The 19,093-nt window shown below is 43.5% G+C and overlaps 1 long non-coding RNA gene across 1 annotated transcript; it reads right to left on the reverse strand.

Annotated features, from left to right (window-relative positions):
• Positions 1–880: 880 nt before the first annotated feature.
• On the reverse strand, positions 881–18,786 carry LOC123648290. The gene is made up of 3 exons (XR_006738551.1): positions 18,689–18,786; positions 14,027–14,096; positions 881–892 (listed from the first exon to the last, which is right to left on the reverse strand). It is a non-coding gene; the product is annotated as an uncharacterized LOC123648290 (long non-coding RNA).
• Positions 18,787–19,093: the final 307 nt, after the last annotated feature.

Consider the following 19,093-nt stretch of genomic DNA (forward strand, 5'->3'; position numbering starts at 1 on the left):
TTTAGGCAATTACTAAAGACTCTGAAATTGACCCAGAAACTCTTTTTCTGTCTGCCCTAGTTGGACATTTCTTGATGATGTCTGCCCTGGCGGTCTGACTCCCTTTGGTCTTTCTGCACTTTCTTCCAGTACCCACTCAGGCCACTCACTCACTCTGATCACTGTGGACACCCCTCTCTGAACAGGGCTCGCTGGGAGTCTGGCTGCACACACAGTCGCTGCAGGTGGAAGAGTCTCCAGTGCCCAGCCTGAACCGAAGGCCCAGTCCTCCGCCTCCTTCCCAGGGGTGCTCCACGTCTGCCCTTCCGGGTATGAGGCTGTTACCTGCCTCCACCTGTTTCTCATTAACCCTCTCAGGCTCTGCTTGAGTGAATGACTCAGACCTTACCTTTTTAAAAAGCCAAAAAAAAAAAAAAAAAAAACCAAAAAAACCCCCACCCCACTGTTTAACATAAAAATAACAAATTAAACATAGACTTCTTTAAAATGCCTTTTATTTTTTCAAAACAAGATAAATGCTATTCCAAAGGCTTTTAATACATACAGATGAAACTAACTTTAAAAGTTTGCAACCTCTGTATTTCTTCGATTTTTTAATTCATCAGGCTCTAATAAAGCATCAATAGCATAAAGATTATAAAAATAAATTTTCAAGTTTTATTAACCAAATATGAAAGAAAGGGGTTTTCTGTCCTGCGCACCCCCCACTTTTAACATAAGGCCCTAGAAGTTACTCCATCAAAAGTAAACAAGCTTAGCCAGAGAAAAGCTTGTTCTCTGCCTGCGGACGCCGCCGATGGAGCTGGTTGTTCAGGCCTAGCATCCTCCCGTGGTGGAGCTGGGGCCACAGTGCCGGTCCCTTGCCGTGTGGCGAGACTGGCCGTGTTGGAGCCTGGAGTTTGGAAGGGAGACCGAGAGGCAGACTGAGAAAGGAAGAGAGACCAGGGACAGAGTGCTCCCCCGGAGGAGCACTCGTGGAAGGCCTGTGGCACTAAGGGCTACCCTCTTTCACACTCGGCAAAAGCTGAGGGGTGTCTTACGCAGCACAAGCACGCCGAGGTGGGCCGGCAAGAAGACTGGGCGCTTTCCAGTGGGCACTGTCGCTGCACCCTCTTTCACAGGCTGCGTGGCCTCCGCCCCTAGCAATAGTGAGCTCGGGACAGAAGGGTACACAGAGATCCCACATGCCATATGCCCAAATATTTGGAAGTTGCAAATCAAGCCAACAAGCTGTTAAGTAAAAAATGTCTATCTTCCCGCCTTAACAGATGAACCTCCTAAGTACTTGGAAGCCAGAGTTCCCCATCTCACTGTGGCAGCGCCAGAGAGCTGGCGCCGGGTCTCAACCGCTCAGCCCATTGCTCACCCCTTTCTTCCCACCTGGACTTGTCAGACCCCGTGAAGGGCCGTGCATGCACTCCAGGACGCGCTGCCCCGCCCCCCACCCGAGGAAAACCCGGCCCTCCCTTGTCGGTATCTTGGGCCTGGAGTGTGCACACCTGCTGTACAGTCTGTTCTGGGAGGGAGGACCCAGGAGGGAGGATACAAAAGTCATGGAAATGGGACCAGTGCTGGGGTATTTTCTAAAATAGCATATTCTGTAACAATGGGAATGTTCTATACCTGTACTATCCAATATGGTAGCCATCAGCCACGTGAAGCTGACTGAGAACTTTAAATCTGGCTAGTGTTACTGAGCAACTGAATTTTAATTTAATTTAATTTAAATTAATTAAAATTTAAATTTTAAACAGTCACACATAACTAGTGTTAGACAGGTCTAGTAGCTGGGGCACAGATTCCAAGTGGCCATGTCCTGACCTGGCAGACTAATCTCTCCATAAGGAGGGGCCAGATGGGAGAACGAATTTAGGGCCACCCAAAGGGCCATGCCCAGGAGTCCTCTTGTCCAGGTTATAAGTGGTACTGTGTGGGACAGAACGGCTGAAAGAAATTCTGTTTCACAATTCATTAAACAAACATTGATTTCCTGCTTAGCATGGGCAAGATGCACTGCCCGGTGCTGTGGAGACGAACAAGATGTGGTCCCTGCCCTCCGACAGCTCCATCTAGCTTTGCAGACATACAGAGGCAAGACATTGTAAGTAAACTGTGATAAATGTGCTAATTGAGAATGTAATGGGAGAGCAGGAGAGGAAAACCATTTCCAACTCCGGCATTTTGGAATGGGATGGGGAAGGAGGGAGGATTCAGCTGCTTGACAGAGGGGAGGAGGGCAATGCCAGGAAGACGCCCGACATAAAGGCAGGAGTCTGGACAACGCAGCCTTGTCCAGGGAAGGGCAAGGAGCTCAACGTGGAGCTTATGGAGACAGGTAGCAAGAGCTAAGAGGTGCCAACTAGGCTTGCGCAGGCTCACCGTGGCCTTGAGGTCGGGGCTGAGGAGATTGGATGTTATTCAACATGCAACAGGCAGCCATGGGAGCTTTTTGAGAAGAGAGATGCAACCAAATCCGTACTTGAGAAAGAAAACTCTAGAGGATGTAGAAGGAATGGGGTGAGACAAGGCTCAAGAGGCCAGGAGCAGGAAGATCTGGAAGAAGGAAGAGGCGGAAGAAGCCATTATAACAGCCCAGGTAATAGGCAGTGGTCTGATCTAAGACAGCATCAGCAGGAGTATGGCAGAGCCTGAGCAGACAGGGTTGGGGACAGCCCGGATGTGGGAAACAGGAAGTGAAAGTTCCAGGTGGCTGAGAGTGGAACCCCTGGAACAGAAAGTGCAGTTCTGAAAAGAAAGTGTCTAAATTCCAATATATCACCAATAAATGTATTCCTAGGTAATTGCTAAGTAAATAATTATGGCTTGAAAATCTGGATAAATTTAGCTAATTCCTTCAACTGGAAAGTTTCTTTAATTTCATGCAATGTTAACTCTACAAAAGACCTAATCAGCCGCCCTCACCGATTTCACATGAGGGACTTTTCTTCATTGGGAAGATATTTAGAGCATAGCATATGCTCCTTTCCTTTTTCTCTCTGCAGAGTTGTTTCCCTCATGCTACCTAATTTGCAGCTGGCTCACAGCCCCTGAATTTTCACATCTCATTAATGTGCAAGACCAGTCTTTATCCCAAGCACCATCTTGATCTATTCAATTCACAGAATGGGGTTATGCGCAAGCATTGTTTTAAGAGTTTCATCACATGGTATAGAGAGTATTTCCCAGCATAAGGGAGTTCAGATACACATCTTGAACATGGATCCACCATAGCAATCATATATGTACTTTTAGCACTTGAGTCTACCTCATTTTTAATTGAAACATGCAGGAGGATGGAAACAAAACAAAACTAAACTAAACCCCTACAGTGGGCAGTGATTTAAAAAACTGCTCCTCTGGGTCAGGCCCGGTGGCTCACACCTGTAATCCTAGCACTCTGGGAGGCCAAGGCCGGATGATTACTTGAGCTCAAGAGTTCAAGACCACCATGAGCAACAGCAAGACCCTGTCTCTACTACAAATAGAAAAATTAGCTGGGTGTCACGGTGTGCTCCTGTGGTCCCAGCTACTCCAGAGGCAGAGGCAGGAGGATTGCTCAAGCCCAGGAGTTTGAGGTTGCAGTGAGCTACAATGATGCCACTGCACTGTACCCAGGGCAACAGAGTGAGACTCTGTCTCAAAAACAAAACCAAAAACAAAAACAAAAACAAAAACAAAACAAAAACTGCTCCTCTGAAACACCTCGATAACTCAGGCCTCTCTGATCTGGGATCCTTATTCACAATCCATCATCCTACCATTACCTCAGTCTATTACATTCCAGCCTGTGTCCCCAACACCCTGTTAAAACTATTTCTACCAAGGTCACCAATGGGCTTCTAAATTTTCAGATCAGGTGTCCTTATCATTGAGCCTCATTTTCAACAAGATCAACTGCTTTTTAGCAATGGTGCCAAGACCAGTCAATGGGGAATAAATAGTCTTTTCAACAAATGGGGCTGGCACAACTGGATAGCCACATGTAGAAGAATGAAATTGGATCCCTACCTCACATCATATATAGAAATTAACTCAAAATTAATCAAAATTTAAACCTAAGAGCTGAAACTATAACACTTCTGGAAGAAAACTTAGGTAGAAATCTTCATGAACTGCCTTGCATTAGGTAATAGTTTCTTAGATATGACACCAAACACAGATAACAAAAGAAAAAATAGATAAGTTGGACTTCATCAAAATGATAAGCTTTTGTGCTATAAAAGGCATTATTAAGAAAGTAAGGCCAGGTGTGGTGGCTCATGCGTGTAATCCCAGCACTTTGGGAGGTCAAGGTGAGAGGATCTCTTGAGGCCAGGAGTTTGAGACCTTGACTCTACAAAAAAATTAAAAAGTGAAAAGACCACCCACAAAATGGGAGAATTTTTTTTTTCTTTTTTTTTTTTTTGAAACAGAGTGTTGCTCTGTTGCCTGGGCTAGAATGCAGTGGTGTCATCATAGCTCACTCCAACCTCAAACTCCTGGGCTTAAATGATCTTCCTGCTGCAGCCTCCTGAGTAGCTGGGACTACAAGTACATGCCACCATGCCCGACTAATGTTTTCTATTTTTTTAGTAGAGACGGGATCTCGCTCTTGCTCAAGTTGGTCTCGAACTCCAGACCTCAAGTGATCCTCGTGCCTTGGCCTCCCAGAGCACTAGGATTACAGGCCTGAACCACCATGCCCAGCACAGGAGAAAATATTTGCAAATCATATGTCTGATAAGGTTCTAGAATGTAGAATATATATAGGGCACTTATAATACAATAATAAGAAGACAAATAACCCAACTAAAAATGTATTAAGGATTTTAATAGACATTTCTCCAATGAAGAGATATAAATGGCCAATAAGCATATGAAAAGATGTTCAATATCATTACTCATTAGGGCAATGCAAATCAAAAACAAGAGATAACCACTTCTCATGCTAAGATGGCTATAATCCAAAGACAGACAATAACAAGTGTTATTGAGGATGTGAAGAAATTAGAACCATCATACTTTGCTAGTGGGAATGCAAAGTGAAAACAGCTGTGTTGGAAAACAATTTGGCAGTTTCTCAAAAAGGTAAGCTTAGAGTTACTCTGTGTTATGGGCTGAACTGCATACCCCTCTCCCCAGAATTCATATGTTGAAGTCCTAACCCCCAAAACCTCAGAATGTGACTGTATTTGGACATAGGGCCTTTAAAGAGGTAATTAAGGCAAAATGAGGTCATATGGGTCCATCCTATATGATTATAAGGGTATATCCTTACAAGGCTCCTCCCTGGAGCCTAGCTCATAGCAGGTGTTTGACAAGTAAATTGATTGAATGTGCGACTGAACTCTCTACAAAGGAGTGGATCTGAAGCTTGCATGCTCATGTGTTACCTCCTGAAGGAAGCTTCCTTATTTTGTTAGTAACTCCTTGATTTGTTTGAGATGAGGACACAGACAGGAGTTACACCAGATACGTGTACACATAGAGAGAATGTGGCCATCTGCAAGCCAGGGAGAATGGCCTCAAAGAATACAAACCCGTTGACAGCTTGATCTCAGACTTCTAGCCTCCAGAACTGTGAGAAAATAAACCTCTCTTGTTTAAGTCCCCCAGTCTTGGTATTTGCTATGGCAGCTTTCGCAAACAAATAAACCGTGTGACAAGCAATTTCATGCCTAGATATATACCCAAGAAAATTGAAAACATACAACCACAGAAAAACTTACACATGAACATCCATAGCAGCAATATTTATAATAACCAAATCCCCCAATGTCCAAATATCCATCAACTGAAGAATAGATAACTAAAATGTGGTATAGCCATACAACGGAATAAAAATAGATGAAGTACCAATAGATCTTACAACATGGATGAACCTGGAAAGCATCATGCTAAGTGGTAGAAGCCAGATGTGAAAGGCTATATACCATATGATTCCATTTAAATGAAATGTCCAGAATAAGCAAATCTGTAGAGACGGAAAGTGGTTGCCAGAGGTTGGAGGATGGAAAAAATGTTGAGTGACTGCTAATGGGTAAGGGGTTTCTTTTGGGGGTGACGAAGTACTCTGGGGAATTAGATAGTGGTGATGGTTGCACAAACCGTACACTTGAAAACAGAATTTTATGTTATGTAAGTTACAGCTCACTAAAAAAATCCACTATGTCCCATATTGTCAATCTCAAGTAGAGAGGCAGTAAATATCCAATAGTTAAAAACATGATCAAACAAATCTAGATTTGTATCCTAGCTTCAAGAAGTGTCCCAACTTCTTGAATTTTTTTCTCAACTTTTAATTTTGGTAAAATATCAGACTTAGAAATAATTTGCAGCAATAGTACAAAGAATTCCCAAATAGCCTCAAAGATGTTAACATTTTATGGTATTTGTTTTATCCTTTTTTCTCTCTGTCCATTGCACACACTTTTTTCTGTGCAGTTTGTAAGTTGCAGACATCATGCCACTTTATTGCTAAATACTTCAGTTATTAATAGTATTTCCTAAAAATAAGGGCATTCTCTTACATAACCAGAAAATCAGGAAATTACAATTAATACTGTTATCGACTCTATAGGTCTTATTCAGATCTTTGCAGTTGTCCAAATAATGTTTTTTTTGGCAAAGAAAATCTTAGATCAAGTATTACTGTATTTAGTGGTTATGTCTCTTTAGTCATCTTTAATCCGAAACGGTTCCTCCTGTTTTTTGTGCGTGTCTTTCATGACATTAATATTTTTGAAAAATATTGGTAACTTATTTTGCACAGTGTTGGGGTTTGCCTGGTGTTTCCTTATGATTAAATTCAGATTAGGCATTTTGGGCAGAAATTCCTTGGAATTCTCAGTGCATTATATCCAACAAGCACATGACATCAATTTGTTCCCTAACTGGTGATTTTAACTTTGATCTCTGGATAAGGATGTGTTTGCCAGTTTTCTCTATTATAAGAAAACTATTTTTCTCTTTATAATTAGGAAGAATCTTGTAGGCAGCAACATGTTTCAGATGCCAAGCCTGAGTTCCTAATCTGCATAGTTGGAATAGTAACAGTGCACCAGAGGCTGTTCATGCTCTGACTCCAGCTCACCTTCTCATCTGCCCTTGGCCCAGCCCTTCCTGTGTTCTCTGCCTAGCCAGGCTCCCAGCTTCTCCATCCTCAGGATCCACCTCCTGTCCCAGCAACCTGGGCTAAGTTGATTCACACTAGCTACCAGAGACCCACAGCACTGTGGCTCTGATTGCTGATCAGGCACTTCCTGGGCTGTGTTGTCTGTATGTAAATACAGTGTCTTTTGGTGTCCCTAAGGCATTGGTTCCAGGACCCCCAAAGATACCAAAATCTCAGGGATGCTCAAGTCTCTAATATAAAATAGCATATCATTTGGCTTATGCAAATCCTCCCATACACTTTATGTCATCTGTAGATTACTTATAATACCTAATACAATGTAAGTGCTACGTACATAGATGTTATACTATATTGTTTAGGGAGTAATAACAAAAAAGTCTCTACATACTCAGTACAGATGCAATATTTTTTTTCAAATATTTTCAATCCCTGGTTGGTTAAATCCACGGATGCGGAACTCTCGGATCTGGAGGGTCCACTGTACTTACATAATGATCAGTGGACTGCTCACTTCTTGGGGGCAGACTTGGGTTTTATTTGTTTTTGTGGTTTTTGCAATATGTTAAATTGTTGCTGTTTTTCAGTGAATGCATACCTAGATAAGGAGAGACCCAGTGAAAATGATTGGCTTGGGTTTCAAGGCTCCTGTCACTCACTGGGTCTCTGGACTTCCTGAATAATGAAATGTTAGGTTGGTGCAAAAGTAATTGCAGTTTTAGCATTGTGGAAATTTGTCGTTTGATATTGGAATACATTCTTAAATAAATGTGGCTATATTACACATCATTTTAATGCATATTTCTCACTTTGTGTTTTTTTTTTGCTAATGACATTACTTGCTGTTTATTTTATATTTATTTTAAACTATGGAAATATGTTAGACAAAAAGCAAGTGATTTTCTTAATTGAGTTCAAAATGAGTCTTAAAGCAGTGGAGACAACTCGAAACATCAGCAACACATTTGGCCCAGGAACTGCTGAGGAATGTACAGCGCAGTGATGGTTTAAGAAGTTTTATAAGGGCCGGGCGCGGTGGCTCTCGCCTGTGATCCTAGCACTCTGGGAGGCTGAGGCGGGTGGATCGCTCAAGGTCAGGAGTTCAAGACCAGCCTGAGCAAGAGCGAGACCCCATCTCTGCTAAAAATAGAAAGAAATTAGCTGGGCACGGTGGCATGCACCTGTAGTCCCAGCTACTCGGGAGGCTGAGGCAGCAGGATCCCTTGAGCCCAGGAGTTTGAGGCTGCTGTGAGCTAAGCTGAGGTCAGGGCACTTGCCTGGGCAACAGAGCAAGACTCTATCTCAAAAAAAAGAAAAAAAAAAACCAAGAAGCTTTGTAAAGGAGAGGAGAGCCTTGAAGATGAGGAGCACAGTGTCCAGCCATCAGAAGTTGACAACAGCTAATTGAGAGCAGTCACTGAAGCTGATCCTCTTATAACTACTTGAGAAGTTCCTGAAGAACTCAGCGTTGACCATTCTGCAGTCGTTTGTCTAGCATTTGAAGCAAATTGGAAAGGTGAAAAAGCTCGATAAATGGGTGCCTCACGAGCTCACTGAAAATCAAAAATATTGTCATTTTGAAGTGTCTTCTTCTCTATAATGTACGCAACAACAACGAACCACTTCTCCATCGGACTGTGACATGGGACAAAAAGTGGATTTTATATGACAACATGCAATGACCAGCACTTCCCAAAGCCAAACTTGCACCAAAAAAAGGTCATGGTCACTGTTTGGTGGTCGCTGCCAGTCTGATCCACTACAGCTTTCTGAATCCCGGCGAAACCACTCCATCTGAGAAGTCTGCTCAGCAAATCGAGGCGATGCACCGAAAACTGCAACGCCTGCAGCCGGCAGGGTTCAACAGAACGATGCCCGACTGCAGTCGCACAACCAAGGCTTCAAAAGTTGAACGAATTGGACTACTAAGTTTTGCCTCATCAGACATCTTCACCTGACCTCCCACCAACTGCCTACCACTTCTTCAAGCATCTCGACAACTTTGTGCAGGGAGAACACTTCCACAGCCAGCAGGATGCAGCAAATGCTTTCCAAGACTTCATTGAATCCCAAAGCACGGAATTTTATGCTACAGGAATAAACAAACTTATTTCTCATTGGCAAAAATGTGTTGATTGTAATGGTTCCTATTTTGATTACTAAAGATGTGTTTGACCCTAGTCATAATGATTTCAAATTCAAGATGGGAAACCACAATTACTTTTGCTCCAACCTTAATAAAAGAAGCCCTATGGAAAGAGAGTAATAAAGATGTAAACACCTCTCGATTCTAAATCAAACAATTTACATCTGGAAGAGACCATATAGTCTAGTCTTGCTATTCTATAAGAGAAATGGAGGTGTAGTCGAGACAGAGCTGGGACTACAACTCAGACTTCGTGTCTGGGGCTTCCTCACAGTGCTAAATTCTTTTTAGTTTTGTTTTACAGACACAAAACAGGACGGACAAATTTCATGACTTTGGAAAGATTTTCAGAGATAGCAAATTAAGGTTGTTTCACTTATCTTTTACTTGAGGTAGAATTCACATAACATAAAATTAACTGTTGCACTAGTTTTTTTCCATCTTGTTCCCATATTTATTTATTTATTTCTTTTGAGACAGAGTCTCGCTTTGTTGCCCGGGCTAGAGTGAGTGCTGTGGCATCAGCCTAGCTCACAGCAACCTCAAACTCCTGGGTTTCAGCGATCCTACTGCCTCAGCCTCCCGGGTAGCTGGGACTACAGGCATGCGCCACCATGCCCGGCTAATTTTTTCTATATATATTTTAGTTGGCCAGATTATTTCTTTCTATTTTTAGTAGAGACAGGGTCTTGCTCTTGCTCAGGCTGGTCTCGAACTCCTGAGCTTGAGCAATCCATCCGCCTCGGCCTCCCAAAGTGCTAGGATTACAGGCGTGAGCCACCGCGCCCGGCCTTGTTCCCATATTTAAAAAATAAAACTTTCACATGTGAAATCCCATTAGACCCTACCCCACTTAAGTTCCAGATAAAGAGCTATTTTCCTGGGAGGCCGAGGCGGAAGGATTGTTTGAGCTCAGGGGTTTGAGACCAGCCTGAGGAAGAGAGAGACCCCGTCTCTACTAAAAAAATAGAAAGAAATTAGCTGGACAACTAAAAATATATATAGGGAAAAAAATTAGCTGGGCATGGTGGCACATGCCTATAGTCCCAGCTACTCGGGAGGCTGAGGCAGGAGGATCGCTTGAGCCCAGGAGTTTGAGGTTGCTGTGAGCTAGGCTGACACCACGGCACTCTAGCCCGGGCAACAGAGTGAGACTCTGTCTCAAAAAAATAAAAAAAAGAGCTATTTTCACAGGGAGGCTGGGGGAAAGCTTGTGCAGAGAAGGGATGGAATCAGTCCTCCCCATCTCCTCCCACACTTACTCCTGGGAGGGAAGGATGCCAAGTTAACCCTTTAGCCGACACTTGCCAAAGACAATAAAGAAGTAACTCCTTCAAGCGCACTATTTTGTTGCAAAAGTTTTTGTCGTCTTTTTATTTTCCCTGTTAGTCTGTAATGGAAGAAAAAAACCTTTTCCTCTCAGGTTCAGTAACTGAGGCCTACGCCTACAAATTAAACTGACAAAGACAGATTAACAGGAGAAAAGGCATATGTCTCTGTATTGCCTTAGTTTGTTTTCTGTTGCTTATAACAAAATATCAGAAACTGGGTACTTGATAAAGAAAATGAATTTAGTTTTTATGGTTATGAGGCTGAGAAGTCCCAGATCAGAGGGCTGCAGCTAGCGGGAGCCTTCTTGCTGGTGGGGACCCCCTGCGAAGCCCGAGGGCAGCGCAGGGCAGGGCATGGTGAGGGCTGAGCCGAGGGCCTGAGCTGCGAGCTCAGCTCTCGCTTCCTCTTGTGCAAAGCTGCCAGTCCTGCTCCCGCGACAACTCATTAAATCGCTGACCCATGAATTGGTGGATGGATTCCACTCATGAGGGCAGAGCCCTGGGGACCCGATCACCTCCTACAGGCCGCACTTCTCAACACTGCCACACTGGAAACCAAATTTCAGCACGACTTGTGGAGGGCACAAGAATTCAAACCACAGCATTTATTAATGTTAATATTTCTATGTGCAAGGGGTCTTCACTGAAAAGAAGTGGACACCCAAAGAGGCGGTTAGACCCAGGGGCTTATGTACCATTGTAACAAAGAGCAGTGCATTGTGGAGAAGTGACTAGACAAAGAAAAGGGGTTGGGGCTTCTATGGGTGGTGAATTGTGAGAGGGCAACTAGGGAATGTTCAGTAGCCAAGGATGGTTTAGTAAGGTTTGTTGTGCGAATAAGACTCATTTCCCTTCCTCGGTGCTGGAGACAGGAACACTGTACGCCCTGCTTCTAGGCAGACAGCGGGAGGATGGAGGATGCTTCCTGTGTGTGCTGCCTCCCCGTTGCCTTCAGCTCAAAATAACTGTTATACCAAAGCGGCATATTGTGTGGTGGCATATTCGGATCCCCTTCAATGTCTTGGGGACTTTGTCTTGGGTGCAAAAAGGACAGTGGGAGAAAAGCCTAGCAACTTTGATGACAATTTTGGTTTGACTAATCACTCAAGTGAAGAAAGGGGGTTGTGGCTATTTAGGAACCCCTGTGTAGGTGGAGCGGTTGGGTTTGTCATGTGTCCGACTTTTACCTAGGCTTCATGGTCAGAGTGGGCCCTGCCTCTCGTTTGAGACCTATCCCCAAATCCCCAGTGTGCCAGGATTTCCCTCCTCTGAAGCTTGCTTTTGAGGCCACTCATTTGGTTCTAAGCACAAAACCCTGAGTTTGTGTGTGTGTGTGTGTGTGTGTGTGTATGGGTGTTATTCATTGTTCAGTCTCCGCAATTTGACTGAAGATTCTTTTTTTTTTTTTTTTTGAGACAGAGTCTTACTCCATTGCCCGGGCTAGAGTGCCCTGGCGTCAGCCTAGCTCACAGCAACCTCAAACTCCTGGGCTCAAGTGAGCCTCCTGCCTCAGTCCTACCCCAAGTAGCTAGGACTACAGGCATGTGCCACCATGCCCACATCATTTTTTCTATATATTTTTAGTTGTCCAGCTAATTTCTTTCTATTATTTTAGTAGAGACAGGGTCTCACTCTTACTCAGGCTGGTCTTGAACTCCTGACCTCGAGTGATCCACCTGCCTCATCCTCCCAGAGTGCTAGGATTACAGGCGTGAGCCACCATGCCCAGCCCTGAAGATTCTTAATACTTGAAATCTTTTTGTATTTGCTGAACATACTACTTTTCTTTTTCCTTTTTTTATTTGATGAGGGGAGAGAGGAAGGGGATTCTATTTCCTTTTTTTTTTTTTTGAGACAGAATCTCACTCTGTTGCTCTGGGTAGAGTACAGTGGCATCATTGTAGCTCACCACAACCTCAAACTCTTGGGCTCCTGCCTTACCCCCCCGAGTAGCTGGGACTACAGGCGCGCACCACAATGCTTGGCTAATTTTTCTATTTTTAGTAGAGACTCAGTCTCGCTCTTGCTCAGGCTGGTCTCACAAACACCTGAGCTCAAGCGATCTTCCCACCTCAGCCTCCCAGAGTGCTAGGATGATAGGCAGTAGCCACTGCGCCTGGCCTACTTTTTCTTTAATTTGATAAATATGTAATATATTTATATATGTTTCAAGCCCTTTCCCTGTGCAAGAAATTTGTCAGATCTGTGTACAATCTAAAGTTTAAGTCCATATGGTTCCTATCTTCTCTGTGAACAAAAATCCAATAGAAAAGGTAAATAAGATTTGCTTATTTGACACATGTTTGTTGAACTTCCTGATAGCAGCATGGTGATAGGTGCTAAGGATGCAAAGAAGAGTTGGAAAGGTTCTGGCATTCAAGGACTCATTCACAGCATGGTGCGAAGTGTCAGTTCCAGCTGACAATAAGGCTCATTTACTAAACTTAACCAAGAGACCTCTAAGAGATGTTGGAAATTTGCATTTAGACCAGCGAAGGTGTGGTCTTATAAGAGATCCTCAGAAAAAGTTAGGACTAAGAGCTCTCCTAAGTTCTTCTTTTGTAACAATTATATGAGCAATAAAGGACACTAATTTATTGGTGGAAGGGCCTAGAAGTCAATGAAATGATGTTCTAGTTGGCTCATCAAAATCACCACTTCTAATCTTACCCCAAGTGCCCCCACTTTAGGCCATTTCTCTTTGGGCACACGGGAGATCGGACAAATTCCATGATGTCTTCCTCTGCCCTGGATAGAGATTTTCAGGTACAGCAAGTACAAATATTGCTGCTTCCAGAAGACGAGGATTGTGTGGGAGGGGCAAAACCATAATTAATTTTCATGACAGAGATCCTGAAGAAGAAACCAGGCGTGCTTACTGTGATTTCAGTTTAATTGGAAACACCCTGGATGCTAGACAAAATCAAAATTGTCGGTTTTATCCGAACTTGAAAAGAATTAAAGACTGTGGACTTAATTATGCTGCCCACCTCCACACTCAACAATAAGACCTGTTAACTTCTTCCATGCTTAACCGAGTCTCCGAGACTATATAATCCAGCCCAGCCAATGAGGCGGAACAGGACACTGACCGTTTTGTGACTGCTGCTGTAGCCTGTGTGTTGGTAACAGTTCTGCTCTATTTCCTGCTGTGCGACTGTTTTGAAACTTGATGGCCACATAATGATCTAGGACTTTTCCTTCCTAAGGAGGCCAGCCAGAACATTCATATCTGGTGCTTAGCCCACCAAGATTCTCACTTGGATATAAGAAATTGAATGGCATTAATGATGGTTTACAAATGTCTCCTATGTGATGCTAGAATTCTGAAAGGAAGTCTAACAGACATTTTTTCACAAAACAAAACAAAAAAGAGCATTTAAGTTAAGAGACCCACAAAGTGCTCAGATTATTTTCTAAGACACTGCATTGACTTACCTTCAAATACGTCTAAATGCATCGGCTGTGGCTGTTGGGCGTTCTTGTACTTCAAAAAGGCCAGTATTAGCTGGAAGATGAGTATATGATGTTTATTTTAGTAAGCCTGAAATTCCATGTTAGCACTGAGATAGCATCATACTAAACGTGTCTGTTGTATTATATTAAATTAAGTGTTCTCTGGTTACAACAGACAAAAAACAAAGAGAGCTTAAGCAGAAACCGAGGGGGCAGAGGCACTTGTGGGAGAATATTAGAGCCATTCCTGGAAACCAGGGAAGAGTGGGGCTCCGGGCCTTGCGAGGGCAGAGCCCGGGGCGTCTCTGTGGACCCAGCGAGCACACACACATTGGGAGACTTTGTCCTTGGAGTGCTGCCTCAAACCCTTCCCAGTCCAAATGTCCACTTCCTGCAAGAGAGAAGCTGACTGCCCCTCTTTGCAGAGGTCACCTCTGTGCCAGTGCCACGATGAGAGGGCACAACCACACGGCAGCAGAAAGGTCGAGAAGCATCCCCTTCTGTGGACACACTGGGGACTTCTCAGAGAGCTACCAACCGCACAGAGACCCTGAGATTATGACCGTGTATTACGGCTAAAGAAAGCTTTGCATATTGTCCACAGTGGAGTGATCTCCACATTAAATGATGTGTTCTTTCCTAACACCCTACTTCTAAGACTTTTTAAAAACTCCTTAAGCTCTAGTGTGGTGATACGAGTCAGATGTGCGACCCGAAGGAGAGTGCAGGTCGAGCCTGGTGTCCCGGGTGCGAGGTAAGGCAAGCAACTCGCACTTCCCGTCAGCATTCGATCCATGATGAATTCTTACTAACTTTTTAAATAGAATTTAAAATTTTTAGAAAGGGTCCAAAATGTATCATTAGGATTCTGCGCCGTGGATATTACAGGCGTAGTCTGTTTCATCGCGCTTCGCTTCGTTACGCGTCACAGATAATCGTGCTTGTTCCAAGCTGAAGGTTTGGGGTAACGGCGTGGAGCAAGCCGGCCCTGCCGTGTTTCCAACAGCGCGTGTTCACTTCACGTCTCTGTCACATTCCAGCAGCACGTGCCCACTTCACGTCTCTGTCACATTCCAACAGCACGTGCCCACTTCACATCTCTGTCACATCTTGGCAAGTCTCATAATATTGCAAACTTTTTCATTACTATTGTATTTGTTATGGTGATCTGTGATCGGTAATCTTTGGTGTGACTGTTATAATTGTTTTGGGGTACCACGAACCACAGCGATATAAGACTTGGAACGTGATGAAGGTTGTGTGTGTTCTGACTGCTCCACTGACCAGCCATTGTCCTGTCTTTCCCCGTCTCCTCGAGCCTCCCTGTGCCCTGAGACACAACAATATTGAAATTTGGGCAATTAATAACCCTAAAACAGCCTGTAAGTGTTTAAGTGAAAGAAAGAGTCACATGTGTCTCACTTTAGATCAAAAACTAAAAATGATTAAGCTTAATGAGGAAGGCATGTTGAAAGCCAAGATAGGCCTGAAGATTGGCCTCTTGCGCCAAACGGCCAAACTGTCGATGAAAAGGAAATGTTCTTGCAGGAAATTCAAAGTGCTACTCCAGTGAGCACATGAGTGATGAGAAAGCGAAACAGCCTGATTGCTGGTGTGGAGAAGGTTTGAGTGGTCCGGATTGGAGATCAAACCAGCCACATGATTCGCTTAAGCCAAAGCCTAGTCCAGAGCAAGGCCCCAACTCTCTTCAATTCTGTGAAGGCTGAGAGAGGTGAGGAATCTGCCAATGAAAAGTTGGAAGTTAGCGGAGGGTGGTTCATGAGGTTTAAGAAAAGAAGCCATCTCTGTAACAGAAAAGTATAAGGTGAAGCAGAAAATAGTAATGTAGAAGCAGCAGCAAGTTATCCAGAAGATCTAGCTAAGATTATTGATGAAGTTGGCTACAGTTAACAATAGATTTTCCTTGGAGACAAACCAGTCTTCTTTTGGAAAAAGATACCATCTAGGACTTTCATAACTAGAGGGGGGAGTCAACGTCTGGCTTCAAAGCTTCGAAGGACAGACAGACTCTTGTTAGGGGCTAATGCAGCTGGTGACTCTAAGTTGAAGCCACTGCTTATTTACCACTCTGAAAATCCTAAAGCCCACATGAATTATGCTAAATTTATAGAGCCCTTAAGAATTATGCTAAATATAGAGCATTCCCTTGTGCTCTATAAATGGAACAAAGCCTAGGTGACAACACGTCTGTTTACAGCATGTTTTACTGAGTATTTTAAGCCCACTATTCAGATCTACTGCTCAGAAAAAAAGATTCCTTTCAAAATATTACTGCTCGTTAACAATGCACCTGGGCACCCAAGAGCTCTGATGGGATATACAAGGAGGTGAATGTTGTTTTCATGCCTGCTGACACAGCATCCATGCTGCAGCCCATGGATCAAAGAGTAATTTCCACTTTCAAGTGTTAGCATTTAAGAGATACATGTCATAAGGCTATAGCTGCCATACACAGTGATTCCTCTGATGGATCTGAGCAAATTAAATTGAAAACCTTCTGGAAAAGATTTATCACTTTAAGTCCCATTAAGAACATTCATGATTCACGGGAGAAGGTCAAAAAGTCAATATTAACAGAAGTTTGGAAGACATTCATTCCAATCCTCATGGATGACTTTGAGGGCTCAAGACTTTCGTGGAGGAAGTATCTGCAGATGTGGTGGAAATAGCAAGAGAACTAGAATTAGAAGTGGAGCCGGAAGATGAGACTAAATTGCTGCAGTCTCGTTATAAAACTTGGATGGATTAAGAGTTGCTTCTTATGAATGAGCAAAGAAAGTGGTTTCTTGATATGGAAACTACTCCTGGTAAAGATGCTGTGAACGTTGTTGGAATGACAACAAAGGATTTAGAGCATTACATAAATTTAGTTGATAAAGCAGTGGCAGGGTTTGAGAGGATTGACACCAAATTTGAAAAAAAGTTTTTCTGTGGATAAAATGCTATCCAACATCAAGCATCATATGCTAAAGAGATATCTTTCATGAAAGGAAAATTCATCAATGCAATAAACCTCATTGTTGTCTTATATTAAGAAATTGCCGCAGCTGCCTCAACCTTTGGCAACCACCATCCTGATCAGTCAGCAGCCATTAGCATCAAGGCGAGACCCTTCACCAGCAAAAAGATTATGACTTGCTGAAGGCTTAGATGATTATTAGTATTTTTTAGCAATAAAGAATTTTTAAATAAAGGTACATACAGTTTTTTCTTTTTTGTTCCTGAGACAGGGTCTCACTCTGTCATCCAGGCTAGAGTGCGGTGGCATTGTTATACCTCACAGCAACCTCAAACACCTGGGCTCAAGTGATCCTCCTGCCTCAGCCTCCCTAGTAGCTGGGACTACAGGCGTTCGCCACCACACCTGACTAATTTTTCTACTTTTTGTAGAAATGGGGACTGGCTATGTTGCCCAGGCTGGTCTTGAACTCCTGACCTCAAGCCATCCTCCCACCTTGGCCTCCCAACGTGCTAGAATTACAGGCATGAGCCACCATGCCCAGCCAATGTACATACATTTTTAAAGACATAGTACTATTGCACACTTAATAGACTACAGTGTAGTGTGAACATAACTTTATATGTACCAGGAAACCAATATATTCATATAACTGCTTTTATTGTGGTGGTCTGGAACCGAACCTGCAATATCTCTGAGGCAGATAAACCTACAGTTGGTTTCTAGTCTTGAATGTGTGTATATCACTGTCCACTGTCCTTCATATCAAAAAATGATGCCTTTCTAAATATGTAGATGGAAACCATAATTAACAATATGTATCTCATGTACACGTAAATATAGCTTTAGAGTCAGTGTTTCAGTAGCCAGTCCTTATTTGAAGTCCCACTTGTTTGTCTCACACAGACGTTTTAAGTCTACTTCCAATAACTATAGGATATATAGGACATGGTACATCTAATGCCTGATCTGAGGGGAAAGATTGTGGGAACGCTTTTCTAGACATCCGGAACTCGGCAAGCCTGCAGACCCAGAGGCTGGTGCTGCCTTGCTAGGAAGGGGATTGCTTCAGTCCCTCGCCATCCTCAGTTGCTGGTGTCGTTGGAAACTTTGGAAACGTAGGCCAACCGTGCACAGATTGGCTTCCTGCCTGGTTAATAAATTATCTTCATTTCTGGAGAATCACAGAAGCAAACATTTCTCCCTCTTCCAGAAATTGGTATATATGATTATCCTGGAAATCCTCACCCCAGACTGCAGCAAATATTTGACATTTCATATGAATAAAGGAAGATGTCATCTCTGGAACTATTTATCATCGGATCAGCTGGAATTTTCTTTTTTTTTTTTTTTTACAGCTTTCCAAAAGCAAACTCTTGGGGGCTATTTTCCCTCTTTCCATTGCTTGGCAGCCATCTTGCTCCCTTGCAGGCTCCCTTGCAGCCATCTTGCTCCCACTGCCAACCCCAGCCCACAGCCTGTGAAAACACGTTAGTCACCTTAGTTTACACTGCTGAAGGAAAGCGAAGCACTATACAGAACAAGAAAATCTAACAAACCAAACTCTAGGATCCTTAGATAATCAGATTTTTCCAAATAAAGCTTATGCATCTGTATCTCAACTGCCAGACTGAAATCCCAGAAACCCAGCGAAAGAAAGAGACCTGTGCTTTCCTTGGACTCCAGCATTCAGGGGAAAGCCCAGTCGATGGGTCTGCACTGAAACTCCCAGGATCCCCGTAGACTCAACAGTAACTCTCTTGCAGGCTTTATTTCTGCCCTTTGTTCTTGCAATGTCTTCCAGGAAGGCATTCAAAGAACTTAGGGTTTACAGTCAAGTGGCCCTGGGTTCTAACTGCCGCTTGGATCCTTGGCTAGGAGCCTATGCCTGAGTTGGGTCCTCATTTGCTTCTTTCTTAAGCTGCGAACAGCAATATTTGGTTCCAGGAGTGGCAGGACGGTGAGCAGGAGCTGCAGCACTGAGCACAGTGGCATTGCTGAGTCACTCTTGAAGTGATGGTGGCTGCTAGTGATGACCCTGGACTCTGCTCCAAATAGATACCTTCAAA

The sequence above is a fragment of the Lemur catta genome, chromosome 12 (genome assembly GCF_020740605.2).
Source record: "Lemur catta isolate mLemCat1 chromosome 12, mLemCat1.pri, whole genome shotgun sequence".
Taxonomy (NCBI): Eukaryota; Metazoa; Chordata; class Mammalia; order Primates; family Lemuridae; genus Lemur; species Lemur catta.